The sequence below is a fragment of the Pungitius pungitius genome, chromosome 12 (genome assembly GCF_949316345.1).
Source record: "Pungitius pungitius chromosome 12, fPunPun2.1, whole genome shotgun sequence".
Classification (NCBI taxonomy): Eukaryota; Metazoa; Chordata; class Actinopteri; order Perciformes; family Gasterosteidae; genus Pungitius; species Pungitius pungitius.
Window position 1 is genome coordinate 15,470,286 of NC_084911.1, and position 13,439 is coordinate 15,483,724.

The 13,439-nt window shown below is 44.0% G+C and overlaps 18 non-coding genes across 18 annotated transcripts; all 18 read left to right on the forward strand.

The window, feature by feature from the left end:
• Positions 1–488: 488 nt before the first annotated feature.
• On the forward strand, positions 489–570 carry trnas-gcu (transfer RNA serine (anticodon GCU)). The gene has a single exon. It is a non-coding gene; the product is annotated as a tRNA-Ser (tRNA).
• Positions 571–1,106: 536 nt separating this feature from the next.
• On the forward strand, positions 1,107–1,188 carry trnas-gcu (transfer RNA serine (anticodon GCU)). The gene has a single exon. It is a non-coding gene; the product is annotated as a tRNA-Ser (tRNA).
• A 535-nt stretch (positions 1,189–1,723) lies between these two features.
• On the forward strand, positions 1,724–1,805 carry trnas-gcu (transfer RNA serine (anticodon GCU)). The gene has a single exon. It is a non-coding gene; the product is annotated as a tRNA-Ser (tRNA).
• A 535-nt stretch (positions 1,806–2,340) lies between these two features.
• On the forward strand, positions 2,341–2,422 carry trnas-gcu (transfer RNA serine (anticodon GCU)). Its single transcript has one exon. It is a non-coding gene; the product is annotated as a tRNA-Ser (tRNA).
• An 808-nt stretch (positions 2,423–3,230) lies between these two features.
• trnas-gcu (transfer RNA serine (anticodon GCU)) lies at positions 3,231–3,312 on the forward strand. The gene has a single exon. It is a non-coding gene; the product is annotated as a tRNA-Ser (tRNA).
• A 535-nt stretch (positions 3,313–3,847) lies between these two features.
• Positions 3,848–3,929, forward strand: trnas-gcu (transfer RNA serine (anticodon GCU)). Its single transcript has one exon. It is a non-coding gene; the product is annotated as a tRNA-Ser (tRNA).
• Positions 3,930–4,737: 808 nt separating this feature from the next.
• On the forward strand, positions 4,738–4,819 carry trnas-gcu (transfer RNA serine (anticodon GCU)). The gene has a single exon. It is a non-coding gene; the product is annotated as a tRNA-Ser (tRNA).
• Positions 4,820–5,354: 535 nt separating this feature from the next.
• trnas-gcu (transfer RNA serine (anticodon GCU)) lies at positions 5,355–5,436 on the forward strand. The gene has a single exon. It is a non-coding gene; the product is annotated as a tRNA-Ser (tRNA).
• An 808-nt stretch (positions 5,437–6,244) lies between these two features.
• trnas-gcu (transfer RNA serine (anticodon GCU)) lies at positions 6,245–6,326 on the forward strand. The gene has a single exon. It is a non-coding gene; the product is annotated as a tRNA-Ser (tRNA).
• An 808-nt stretch (positions 6,327–7,134) lies between these two features.
• On the forward strand, positions 7,135–7,216 carry trnas-gcu (transfer RNA serine (anticodon GCU)). Its single transcript has one exon. It is a non-coding gene; the product is annotated as a tRNA-Ser (tRNA).
• Positions 7,217–7,751: 535 nt separating this feature from the next.
• On the forward strand, positions 7,752–7,833 carry trnas-gcu (transfer RNA serine (anticodon GCU)). The gene has a single exon. It is a non-coding gene; the product is annotated as a tRNA-Ser (tRNA).
• Positions 7,834–8,641: 808 nt separating this feature from the next.
• Positions 8,642–8,723, forward strand: trnas-gcu (transfer RNA serine (anticodon GCU)). The gene has a single exon. It is a non-coding gene; the product is annotated as a tRNA-Ser (tRNA).
• A 535-nt stretch (positions 8,724–9,258) lies between these two features.
• Positions 9,259–9,340, forward strand: trnas-gcu (transfer RNA serine (anticodon GCU)). Its single transcript has one exon. It is a non-coding gene; the product is annotated as a tRNA-Ser (tRNA).
• A 1,081-nt stretch (positions 9,341–10,421) lies between these two features.
• On the forward strand, positions 10,422–10,503 carry trnas-gcu (transfer RNA serine (anticodon GCU)). Its single transcript has one exon. It is a non-coding gene; the product is annotated as a tRNA-Ser (tRNA).
• A 535-nt stretch (positions 10,504–11,038) lies between these two features.
• trnas-gcu (transfer RNA serine (anticodon GCU)) lies at positions 11,039–11,120 on the forward strand. Its single transcript has one exon. It is a non-coding gene; the product is annotated as a tRNA-Ser (tRNA).
• A 535-nt stretch (positions 11,121–11,655) lies between these two features.
• Positions 11,656–11,737, forward strand: trnas-gcu (transfer RNA serine (anticodon GCU)). Its single transcript has one exon. It is a non-coding gene; the product is annotated as a tRNA-Ser (tRNA).
• Positions 11,738–12,272: 535 nt separating this feature from the next.
• trnas-gcu (transfer RNA serine (anticodon GCU)) lies at positions 12,273–12,354 on the forward strand. Its single transcript has one exon. It is a non-coding gene; the product is annotated as a tRNA-Ser (tRNA).
• Positions 12,355–13,162: 808 nt separating this feature from the next.
• On the forward strand, positions 13,163–13,244 carry trnas-gcu (transfer RNA serine (anticodon GCU)). The gene has a single exon. It is a non-coding gene; the product is annotated as a tRNA-Ser (tRNA).
• The last annotated feature ends 195 nt before the right edge of the window (positions 13,245–13,439 follow it).

The window sequence follows — 13,439 nt, forward strand, 5'->3', positions numbered from 1 at the left end:
AAATTAGGAATAATGGAGGATGCGGGCATCGATCCCGCTACTTCTCGCATGCTAAGCGAGCGCTCTACCATTTGAGCTAATCCCCCTCTACACAGAGCGCTTGGGTCGAATTGCCATAAGGCTGACACTGCATTTTAACACTTTTAAAACCTCCCAGGACAATAAAAACATGCTACGATAATTATCAAATTATGCCGCAAGCTCCTATTAAACAAGACTTGGCGGCCGAGTGTTTTGGCCTTTGCTGATTATTGTCACTATCTCCTTGTCTAAAAATTAGGAATAATGGAGAATGCGGGCATCGATCCCGCTACTTCTCGCATGCTAAGCGAGCGCTCTACCATTTGAGCTAATCCCCCTCTACACAGAGCGCTTGGGTCGAATTGCCATAAGGCTGACACTGCATTTAAACACTTTTAAACCCTCCCAGGACAATGAACACATGCTACGATAATTATCAAATTATGCCTCAAGCTCAGACCAAACAAGACGAGGTGGCCGAGTTGTTAAGGCGATGGACTGCTAATCCATTGTGCTCTGCACGCATGGGTTCGAATCCCATTCTCGTCGCATTCCTCTTCTTTTTGACCAAATACATTTACAAGTCACCACCACGAAATTCACATCTGTTGCCCTAGTTCCAATTTGGTTGGAGCAAAGGGCTCAGATTGTCAAGACCTCATCTAAAGCCAACCCTGTAATGTAACAGAGTATTCTTCTCAACCCATCAACATACGTTTTTACAACACCTTTAAGGTGATTGAGAAACATTGTTTGGTCAATAAGACGGTCGAAATCAACTAAATGTTCGTAAAAACCTAGTCTAAAGTAAGACTTGGCAGCCGAGTGTTTTGGCCTTTGCTGATTATTGCCACTATCTCCTTGTCTAAAAATTAGAAATAATGGAGAATGCGGGCATCGATCCCGCTACTTCTCGCATGCTAAGCGAGCGCTCTACCATTTGAGCTAATCCCCCTCTACACAGAGCGCTTGGGTCGAATTGCCATAAGCCTGACACATGCATTTAAACGCTTTTAAAACCTCCTAGGACAATGAAAACATGCTACGATAATTACCATAAAATGCCGCAAGCTCAGACCAAACAAGACGAGGTGGCCGAGTGGTTAAGGCGATGGACTGCTAATCCATTGTGCTCTGCACGCATGGGTTCGAATCCCATTCTCGTCGCATTCCACTTTTATTTGACCAAATACATTTACAAGTCACCACCACGAAATTCACATCTGTTGCCCTAGTTCCAATTTGGTTGGAGCAAAGGGCTCAGATTGTCCACACCTCATCTAAAGCCAACCCTGTAATGTAACAGAGTATTCTTCTCAACCCATCAACATACATTTTTACAACACCTTTAAGGTGATTGAGAAAAATTGTTTGGTCAATAAGACGGTCGAAATCAACTAAATGTTCGTAAAAACCTAGTCTAAAGTAAGACTTGGCGGCCGAGTGTTTTGGCCTTTGCTGATTATTGTCACTATCTCCTTGTCTGAAAATTAGGAATAATGGAGGATGCGGGCATCGATCCCGCTACTTCTCGCATGCTAAGCGAGCGCTCTACCATTTGAGCTAATCCCCCTCTACACAGAGCGCTTGGGTCGAATTGCCATAAGGCTGACACTGCATTTTAACACTTTTAAAACCTCCCAGGACAATAAAAACATGCTACGATAATTATTAAATTATGCCGCAAGGTCAGACCAAACAAGACGAGGTGGCCGAGTGGTTAAGGCGATGGACTGCTAATCCATTGTGCTCTGCACGCATGGGTTCGAATCCCATTCTCGTCGCATTCCACTTTTATTTGACCAAATACATTTACAAGTCACCACTACGCAATTCACATCTGTTGCCCTAGTTCCAATTTGGTTGGAGCAAAGGGCTCAGATTGTCCACACCTCATCTAAAGCCAACCCTGTAATGTAACAGAGTATTCTTCTCAACCCATCAACATACGTTTTTACAACACCTTTAAGGTGATTGAGAAAAATTGTTTGGTCAATAAGACGGTCGAAATCAACTAAATGTTCGTAAAAACCTAGTCTAAAGTAAGACTTGGCGGCCGAGTGTTTTGGCCTTTGCTGATTATTGTCACTATCTCCTTGTCTGAAAATTAGGAATAATGGAGGATGCGGGCATCGATCCCGCTACTTCTCGCATGCTAAGCGAGCGCTCTACCATTTGAGCTAATCCCCCTCTACACAGAGCGCGTGGGTCGAATTGCCATAAGGCTGACACTGCATTTAAACACTTTTAAACCCTCCCAGGACAATGAACACATGCTACGATTATTATCAAATTATGCCGCAAGGTCAGACCAAACAAGACGAGGTGGCCGAGTGGTTAAGGCGATGGACTGCTAATCCATTGTGCTCTGCACGCATGGGTTCGAATCCCATTCTCGTCGCATTCCTCTTCTTTTTGACCAAATACATTTACAAGTCACCACCACGAAATTCACATCTGTTGCCCTAGTTCCAATTTGGTTGGAGCAAAGGGCTCAGATTGTCAAGACCTCATCTAAAGCCAACCCTGTAATGTAACAGAGTATTCTTCTCAACCCATCAACATACGTTTTTACAACACCTTTAAGGTGATTGAGAAACATTGTTTGGTCAATAAGACGGTCGAAATCAACTAAATGTTTGTAAAAACCTAATCTAAAGTAAGACTTGGCGGCCGAGTGTTTTGGCCTTTGCTGATTATTGTCACTATCTCCTTGTCTGAAAATTAGGAATAATGGAGGATGCGGGCATCGATCCCGCTACTTCTCGCATGCTAAGCGAGCGCTCTACCATTTGAGCTAATCCCCCTCTACACAGAGCGCTTGGGTCGAATTGCCATAAGGCTGACACTGCATTTTAACACTTTTAAAACCTCCCAGGACAATAAAAACATGCTACGATAATTATCAAATTATGCCGCAAGCTCCTATTGAACAAGACTTGGCGGCCGAGTGTTTTGGCCTTTGCTGATTATTGTCACTATCTCCTTGTCTGAAAATTAGGAATAATGGAGGATGCGGGCATCGATCCCGCTACTTCTCGCATGCTAAGCGAGCGCTCTACCATTTGAGCTAATCCCCCTCTACACAGAGCGCGTGGGTCGAATTGCCATAAGGCTGACACTGCATTTAAACACTTTTAAACCCTCCCAGGACAATGAACACATGCTACGATTATTATCAAATTATGCCGCAAGGTCAGACCAAACAAGACGAGGTGGCCGAGTGGTTAAGGCGATGGACTGCTAATCCATTGTGCTCTGCACGCATGGGTTCGAATCCCATTCTCGTCGCATTCCACTTTTATTTGACCAAATACATTTACAAGTCACCACTACGCAATTCACATCTGTTGCCCTAGTTCCAATTTGGTTGGAGCAAAGGGCTCAGATTGTCCACACCTCATCTAAAGCCAACCCTGTAATGTAACAGAGTATTCTTCTCAACCCATCAACATACGTTTTTACAACACCTTTAAGGTGATTGAGAAAAATTGTTTGGTCAATAAGACGGTCGAAATCAACTAAATGTTCGTAAAAACCTAGTCTAAAGTAAGACTTGGCGGCCGAGTGTTTTGGCCTTTGCTGATTATTGTCACTATCTCCTTGTCTGAAAATTAGGAATAATGGAGGATGCGGGCATCGATCCCGCTACTTCTCGCATGCTAAGCGAGCGCTCTACCATTTGAGCTAATCCCCCTCTACACAGAGCGCGTGGGTCGAATTGCCATAAGGCTGACACTGCATTTAAACACTTTTAAACCCTCCCAGGACAATGAACACATGCTACGATTATTATCAAATTATGCCGCAAGGTCAGACCAAACAAGACGAGGTGGCCGAGTGGTTAAGGCGATGGACTGCTAATCCATTGTGCTCTGCACGCATGGGTTCGAATCCCATTCTCGTCGCATTCCTCTTCTTTTTGACCAAATACATTTACAAGTCACCACCACGAAATTCACATCTGTTGCCCTAGTTCCAATTTGGTTGGAGCAAAGGGCTCAGATTGTCAAGACCTCATCTAAAGCCAACCCTGTAATGTAACAGAGTATTCTTCTCAACCCATCAACATACGTTTTTACAACACCTTTAAGGTGATTGAGAAACATTGTTTGGTCAATAAGACGGTCGAAATCAACTAAATGTTTGTAAAAACCTAATCTAAAGTAAGACTTGGCGGCCGAGTGTTTTGGCCTTTGCTGATTATTGTCACTATCTCCTTGTCTGAAAATTAGGAATAATGGAGGATGCGGGCATCGATCCCGCTACTTCTCGCATGCTAAGCGAGCGCTCTACCATTTGAGCTAATCCCCCTCTACACAGAGCGCTTGGGTCGAATTGCCATAAGGCTGACACTGCATTTTAACACTTTTAAAACCTCCCAGGACAATAAAAACATGCTACGATAATTATCAAATTATGCCGCAAGCTCCTATTGAACAAGACTTGGCGGCCGAGTGTTTTGGCCTTTGCTGATTATTGTCACTATCTCCTTGTCTAAAAATTAGGAATAATGGAGAATGCGGGCATCGATCCCGCTACTTCTCGCACGCTAAGCGAGCGCTCTACCATTTGAGCTAATCCCCCTCTACACAGACCGCTTGGGTCGAATTGCCATAAGGCTGACACTGCATTTAAACACTTTTAAACCCTCCCAGGACAATGAACACATGCTACGATAATTATCAAATTATGCCTCAAGCTCAGACCAAACAAGACGAGGTGGCCGAGTTGTTAAGGCGATGGACTGCTAATCCATTGTGCTCTGCACGCATGGGTTCGAATCCCATTCTCGTCGCATTCCACTTTTATTTGACCAAATACATTTACAAGTCACCACCACGAAATTCACATCTGTTGCCCTAGTTCCAATTTGGTTGGAGCAAAGGGCTCAGATTGTCCACACCTCATCTAAAGCCAACCCTGTAATGTAACAGAGTATTCTTCTCAACCCATCAACATACATTTTTACAACACCTTTAAGGTGATTGAGAAAAATTGTTTGGTCAATAAGACGGTCGAAATCAACTAAATGTTCGTAAAAACCTAGTCTAAAGTAAGACTTGGCGGCCGAGTGTTTTGGCCTTTGCTGATTATTGTCACTATCTCCTTGTCTGAAAATTAGGAATAATGGAGGATGCGGGCATCGATCCCGCTACTTCTCGCATGCTAAGCGAGCGCTCTACCATTTGAGCTAATCCCCCTCTACACAGAGCGCGTGGGTCGAATTGCCATAAGGCTGACACTGCATTTAAACACTTTTAAACCCTCCCAGGACAATGAACACATGCTACGATTATTATCAAATTATGCCGCAAGGTCAGACCAAACAAGACGAGGTGGCCGAGTGGTTAAGGCGATGGACTGCTAATCCATTGTGCTCTGCACGCATGGGTTCGAATCCCATTCTCGTCGCATTCCTCTTCTTTTTGACCAAATACATTTACAAGTCACCACCACGAAATTCACATCTGTTGCCCTAGTTCCAATTTGGTTGGAGCAAAGGGCTCAGATTGTCAAGACCTCATCTAAAGCCAACCCTGTAATGTAACAGAGTATTCTTCTCAACCCATCAACATACGTTTTTACAACACCTTTAAGGTGATTGAGAAACATTGTTTGGTCAATAAGACGGTCGAAATCAACTAAATGTTTGTAAAAACCTAATCTAAAGTAAGACTTGGCGGCCGAGTGTTTTGGCCTTTGCTGATTATTGTCACTATCTCCTTGTCTGAAAATTAGGAATAATGGAGGATGCGGGCATCGATCCCGCTACTTCTCGCATGCTAAGCGAGCGCTCTACCATTTGAGCTAATCCCCCTCTACACAGAGCGCTTGGGTCGAATTGCCATAAGGCTGACACTGCATTTTAACACTTTTAAAACCTCCCAGGACAATAAAAACATGCTACGATAATTATCAAATTATGCCGCAAGCTCCTATTGAACAAGACTTGGCGGCCGAGTGTTTTGGCCTTTGCTGATTATTGTCACTATCTCCTTGTCTGAAAATTAGGAATAATGGAGGATGCGGGCATCGATCCCGCTACTTCTCGCATGCTAAGCGAGCGCTCTACCATTTGAGCTAATCCCCCTCTACACAGAGCGCGTGGGTCGAATTGCCATAAGGCTGACACTGCATTTAAACACTTTTAAACCCTCCCAGGACAATGAACACATGCTACGATTATTATCAAATTATGCCGCAAGGTCAGACCAAACAAGACGAGGTGGCCGAGTTGTTAAGGCGATGGACTGCTAATCCATTGTGCTCTGCACGCATGGGTTCGAATCCCATTCTCGTCGCATTCCACTTCTTTTTGACCAAATACATTTACAAGTCACCACCACGAAATTCACATCTGTTGCCCTAGTTCCAATTTGGTTGGAGCAAAGGGCTCAGATTGTCAAGACCTCATCTAAAGCCAACCCTGTAATGTAACAGAGTATTCTTCTCAACCCATCAACATACGTTTTTACAACACCTTTAAGGTGATTGAGAAACATTGTTTGGTCAATAAGACGGTCGAAATCAACTAAATGTTTGTAAAAACCTAATCTAAAGTAAGACTTGGCGGCCGAGTGTTTTGGCCTTTGCTGATTATTGTCACTATCTCCTTGTCTGAAAATTAGGAATAATGGAGGATGCGGGCATCGATCCCGCTACTTCTCGCATGCTAAGCGAGCGCTCTACCATTTGAGCTAATCCCCCTCTACACAGAGCGCTTGGGTCGAATTGCCATAAGGCTGACACTGCATTTTAACACTTTTAAAACCTCCCAGGACAATAAAAACATGCTACGATAATTATCAAATTATGCCGCAAGCTCCTATTGAACAAGACTTGGCGGCCGAGTGTTTTGGCCTTTGCTGATTATTGTCACTATCTCCTTGTCTGAAAATTAGGAATAATGGAGGATGCGGGCATCGATCCCGCTACTTCTCGCATGCTAAGCGAGCGCTCTACCATTTGAGCTAATCCCCCTCTACACAGAGCGCGTGGGTCGAATTGCCATAAGGCTGACACTGCATTTAAACACTTTTAAACCCTCCCAGGACAATGAACACATGCTACGATTATTATCAAATTATGCCGCAAGGTCAGACCAAACAAGACGAGGTGGCCGAGTTGTTAAGGCGATGGACTGCTAATCCATTGTGCTCTGCACGCATGGGTTCGAATCCCATTCTCGTCGCATTCCACTTTTATTTGACCAAATACATTTACAAGTCACCACCACGAAATTCACATCTGTTGCCCTAGTTCCAATTTGGTTGGAGCAAAGGGCTCAGATTGTCCACACCTCATCTAAAGCCAACCCTGTAATGTAACAGAGTATTCTTCTCAACCCATCAACATACATTTTTACAACACCTTTAAGGTGATTGAGAAAAATTGTTTGGTCAATAAGACGGTCGAAATCAACTAAATGTTCGTAAAAACCTAGTCTAAAGTAAGACTTGGCGGCCGAGTGTTTTGGCCTTTGCTGATTATTGTCACTATCTCCTTGTCTGAAAATTAGGAATAATGGAGGATGCGGGCATCGATCCCGCTACTTCTCGCATGCTAAGCGAGCGCTCTACCATTTGAGCTAATCCCCCTCTACACAGAGCGCGTGGGTCGAATTGCCATAAGGCTGACACTGCATTTAAACACTTTTAAACCCTCCCAGGACAATGAACACATGCTACGATTATTATCAAATTATGCCGCAAGGTCAGACCAAACAAGACGAGGTGGCCGAGTGGTTAAGGCGATGGACTGCTAATCCATTGTGCTCTGCACGCATGGGTTCGAATCCCATTCTCGTCGCATTCCTCTTCTTTTTGACCAAATACATTTACAAGTCACCACCACGAAATTCACATCTGTTGCCCTAGTTCCAATTTGGTTGGAGCAAAGGGCTCAGATTGTCAAGACCTCATCTAAAGCCAACCCTGTAATGTAACAGAGTATTCTTCTCAACCCATCAACATACGTTTTTACAACACCTTTAAGGTGATTGAGAAACATTGTTTGGTCAATAAGACGGTCGAAATCAACTAAATGTTTGTAAAAACCTAATCTAAAGTAAGACTTGGCGGCCGAGTGTTTTGGCCTTTGCTGATTATTGTCACTATCTCCTTGTCTGAAAATTAGGAATAATGGAGGATGCGGGCATCGATCCCGCTACTTCTCGCATGCTAAGCGAGCGCTCTACCATTTGAGCTAATCCCCCTCTACACAGAGCGCTTGGGTCGAATTGCCATAAGGCTGACACTGCATTTTAACACTTTTAAAACCTCCCAGGACAATAAAAACATGCTACGATAATTATCAAATTATGCCGCAAGCTCCTATTGAACAAGACTTGGCGGCCGAGTGTTTTGGCCTTTGCTGATTATTGTCACTATCTCCTTGTCTGAAAATTAGGAATAATGGAGGATGCGGGCATCGATCCCGCTACTTCTCGCATGCTAAGCGAGCGCTCTACCATTTGAGCTAATCCCCCTCTACACAGAGCGCGTGGGTCGAATTGCCATAAGGCTGACACTGCATTTAAACACTTTTAAACCCTCCCAGGACAATGAACACATGCTACGATTATTATCAAATTATGCCGCAAGGTCAGACCAAACAAGACGAGGTGGCCGAGTGGTTAAGGCGATGGACTGCTAATCCATTGTGCTCTGCACGCATGGGTTCGAATCCCATTCTCGTCGCATTCCACTTTTATTTGACCAAATACATTTACAAGTCACCACTACGCAATTCACATCTGTTGCCCTAGTTCCAATTTGGTTGGAGCAAAGGGCTCAGATTGTCCACACCTCATCTAAAGCCAACCCTGTAATGTAACAGAGTATTCTTCTCAACCCATCAACATACGTTTTTACAACACCTTTAAGGTGATTGAGAAAAATTGTTTGGTCAATAAGACGGTCGAAATCAACTAAATGTTCGTAAAAACCTAGTCTAAAGTAAGACTTGGCGGCCGAGTGTTTTGGCCTTTGCTGATTATTGTCACTATCTCCTTGTCTGAAAATTAGGAATAATGGAGGATGCGGGCATCGATCCCGCTACTTCTCGCATGCTAAGCGAGCGCTCTACCATTTGAGCTAATCCCCCTCTACACAGAGCGCGTGGGTCGAATTGCCATAAGGCTGACACTGCATTTAAACACTTTTAAACCCTCCCAGGACAATGAACACATGCTACGATTATTATCAAATTATGCCGCAAGGTCAGACCAAACAAGACGAGGTGGCCGAGTGGTTAAGGCGATGGACTGCTAATCCATTGTGCTCTGCACGCATGGGTTCGAATCCCATTCTCGTTGCATTCCTCTTCTTTTTGACCAAATACATTTACAAGTCACCACCACGAAATTCACATCTGTTGCCCTAGTTCCAATTTGGTTGGAGCAAAGGGCTCAGATTGTCAAGACCTCATCTAAAGCCAACCCTGTAATGTAACAGAGTATTCTTCTCAACCCATCAACATACGTTTTTACAACACCTTTAAGGTGATTGAGAAACATTGTTTGGTCAATAAGACGGTCGAAATCAACTAAATGTTTGTAAAAACCTAATCTAAAGTAAGACTTGGCGGCCGAGTGTTTTGGCCTTTGCTGATTATTGTCACTATCTCCTTGTCTGAAAATTAGGAATAATGGAGGATGCGGGCATCGATCCCGCTACTTCTCGCATGCTAAGCGAGCGCTCTACCATTTGAGCTAATCCCCCTCTACACAGAGCGCTTGGGTCGAATTGCCATAAGGCTGACACTGCATTTTAACACTTTTAAAACCTCCCAGGACAATAAAAACATGCTACGATAATTATCAAATTATGCCGCAAGCTCCTATTAAACAAGACTTGGCGGCCGAGTGTTTTGGCCTTTGCTGATTATTGTCACTATCTCCTTGTCTAAAAATTAGGAATAATGGAGAATGCGGGCATCGATCCCGCTACTTCTCGCATGCTAAGCGAGCGCTCTACCATTTGAGCTAATCCCCCTCTACACAGAGCGCTTGGGTCGAATTGCCATAAGGCTGACACTGCATTTTAACACTTTTAAAACCTCCCAGGACAATAAAAACATGCTACGATAATTATCAAATTATGCCGCAAGCTCCTATTGAACAAGACTTGGCGGCCGAGTGTTTTGGCCTTTGCTGATTATTGTCACTATCTCCTTGTCTAAAAATTAGGAATAATGGAGAATGCGGGCATCGATCCCGCTACTTCTCGCACGCTAAGCGAGCGCTCTACCATTTGAGCTAATCCCCCTCTACACAGACCGCTTGGGTCGAATTGCCATAAGGCTGACACTGCATTTAAACACTTTTAAACCCTCCCAGGACAATGAACACATGCTACGATAATTATCAAATTATGCCTCAAGCTCAGACCAAACAAGACGAGGTGGCCGAGTTGTTAAGGCGATGGACTGCTAATCCATTGTGCTCTGCACGCATGGGTTCGAATCCCATTCTCGTCGCATTCCACTTTTATTTGACCAAATACATTTACAAGTCACCACCACGAAATTCACATCTGTTGCCCTAGTTCCAATTTGGTTGGAGCAAAGGGCTCAGATTGTCCACACCTCATCTAAAGCCAACCCTGTAATGTAACAGAGTATTCTTCTCAACCCATCAACATACATTTTTACAACACCTTTAAGGTGATTGAGAAAAATTGTTTGGTCAATAAGACGGTCGAAATCAACTAAATGTTCGTAAAAACCTAGTCTAAAGTAAGACTTGGCGGCCGAGTGTTTTGGCCTTTGCTGATTATTGTCACTATCTCCTTGTCTGAAAATTAGGAATAATGGAGGATGCGGGCATCGATCCCGCTACTTCTCGCATGCTAAGCGAGCGCTCTACCATTTGAGCTAACCCCCCTCTACGCAGAGCGCGTGGGTCGAATTGCCATAAGGCTGACACTGCATTTAAACACTTTTAAACCCTCCCAGGACAATGAACACATGCTACGATTATTATCAAATTATGCCGCAAGCTCAGACCAAACAAGACGAGGTGGCCGAGTGGTTAAGGCGATGGACTGCTAATCCATTGTGCTCTGCACGCATGGGTTCGAATCCCATTCTCGTCGCATTCCACTTTTATTTGACCAAATACATTTACAAGTCACCACCACGAAATTCACATCTGTTGCCCTAGTTCCAATTTGGTTGAAGCAAAGGGCTCAGATTGTCCACACCTCATCTAAAGCCAACCCTGTAATGTAACAGAGTATTCTTCTCAACCCATCAACATACGTTTTTACAACACCTTTAAGGTGATTGAGAAAAATTGTTTGGTCAATAAGACGGTCGAAATCAACTAAATGTTCGTAAAAACCTAGTCTAAAGTAAGACTTGGCGGCCGAGTGTTTTGGCCTTTGCTGATTATTGTCACTATCTCCTTGTCTGAAAATTAGGAATAATGGAGGATGCGGGCATCGATCCCGCTACTTCTCGCATGCTAAGCGAGCGCTCTACCATTTGAGCTAATCCCCCTCTACACAGAGCGCGTGGGTCGAATTGCCATAAGGCTGACACTGCATTTAAACACTTTTAAACCCTCCCAGGACAATGAACACATGCTACGATTATTATCAAATTATGCCGCAAGGTCAGACCAAACAAGACGAGGTGGCCGAGTGGTTAAGGCGATGGACTGCTAATCCATTGTGCTCTGCACGCATGGGTTCGAATCCCATTCTCGTCGCATTCCACTTTTATTTGACCAAATACATTTACAAGTCACCACTACGCAATTCACATCTGTTGCCCTAGTTCCAATTTGGTTGGAGCAAAGGGCTCAGATTGTCCACACCTCATCTAAAGCCAACCCTGTAATGTAACAGAGTATTCTTCTCAACCCATCAACATACGTTTTTACAACACCTTTAAGGTGATTGAGAAAAATTGTTTGGTCAATAAGACGGTCGAAATCAACTAAATGTTCGTAAAAACCTAGTCTAAAGTAAGACTTGGCGGCCGAGTGTTTTGGCCTTTGCTGATTATTGTCACTATCTCCTTGTCTGAAAATTAGGAATAATGGAGGATGCGGGCATCGATCCCGCTACTTCTCGCATGCTAAGCGAGCGCTCTACCATTTGAGCTAATCCCCCTCTACACAGAGCGCGTGGGTCGAATTGCCATAAGGCTGACACTGCATTTAAACACTTTTAAACCCTCCCAGGACAATGAACACATGCTACGATTATTATCAAATTATGCCGCAAGGTCAGACCAAACAAGACGAGGTGGCCGAGTGGTTAAGGCGATGGACTGCTAATCCATTGTGCTCTGCACGCATGGGTTCGAATCCCATTCTCGTCGCATTCCTCTTCTTTTTGACCAAATACATTTACAAGTCACCACCACGAAATTCACATCTGTTGCCCTAGTTCCAATTTGGTTGGAGCAAAGGGCTCAGATTGTCAAGACCTCATCTAAAGCCAACCCTGTAATGTAACAGAGTATTCTTCTCAACCCATCAACATACGTTTTTACAACACCTTTAAGGTGATTGAGAAACATTGTTTGGTCAATAAGACGGTCGAAATCAACTAAATGTTTGTAAAAACCTAATCTAAAGTAAGACTTGGCGGCCGAGTGTTTTGGCCTTTGCTGATTATTGTCACTATCTCCTTGTCTGAAAATTAGGAATAATGGAGGATGCGGGCATCGATCCCGCTACTTCTCGCATGCTAAGCGAGCGCTCTACCATTTGAGCTAATCCCCCTCTACACAGAGCGCTTGGGTCGAATTGCCATAAGGCTGACACTGCATTTTAACACTTTTAAAACCTCCCAGGACAATAAAAACATGCTACGATAATTATCAAATTATGCCGCAAGCTCCTATTAAACAAGACTTGGCGGCCGAGTGTTTTGGCCTTTGCTGATTATTGTCACTATCTCCTTGTCTAAAAATTAGGAATAATGGAGAATGCGGGCATCGATCCCGCTACTTCTCGCATGCTAAGCGAGCGCTCTACCATTTGAGCTAATCCCCCTCTACACAGAGCGCTTGGGTCGAATTGCCATAAGGCTGACACTGCATTTAAACACTTTTAAACCCTCCCAGGACAATGAACACATGCTACGATAATTATCAAATTATGCCTCAAGCTCAGACCAAACAAGACGAGGTGGCCGAGTTGTTAAGGCGATGGACTGCTAATCCATTGTGCTCTGCACGCATGGGTTCGAATCCCATTCTCGTCGCATTCCTCTTCTTTTTGACCAAATACATTTACAAGTCACCACCACGAAATTCACATCTGTTGCCCTAGTTCCAATTTGGTTGGAGCAAAGGGCTCAGATTGTCAAGACCTCATCTAAAGCCAACCCTGTAATGTAACAGAGTATTCTTCTCAACCCATCAACATACGTTTTTACAACACCTTTAAGGTGATTGAG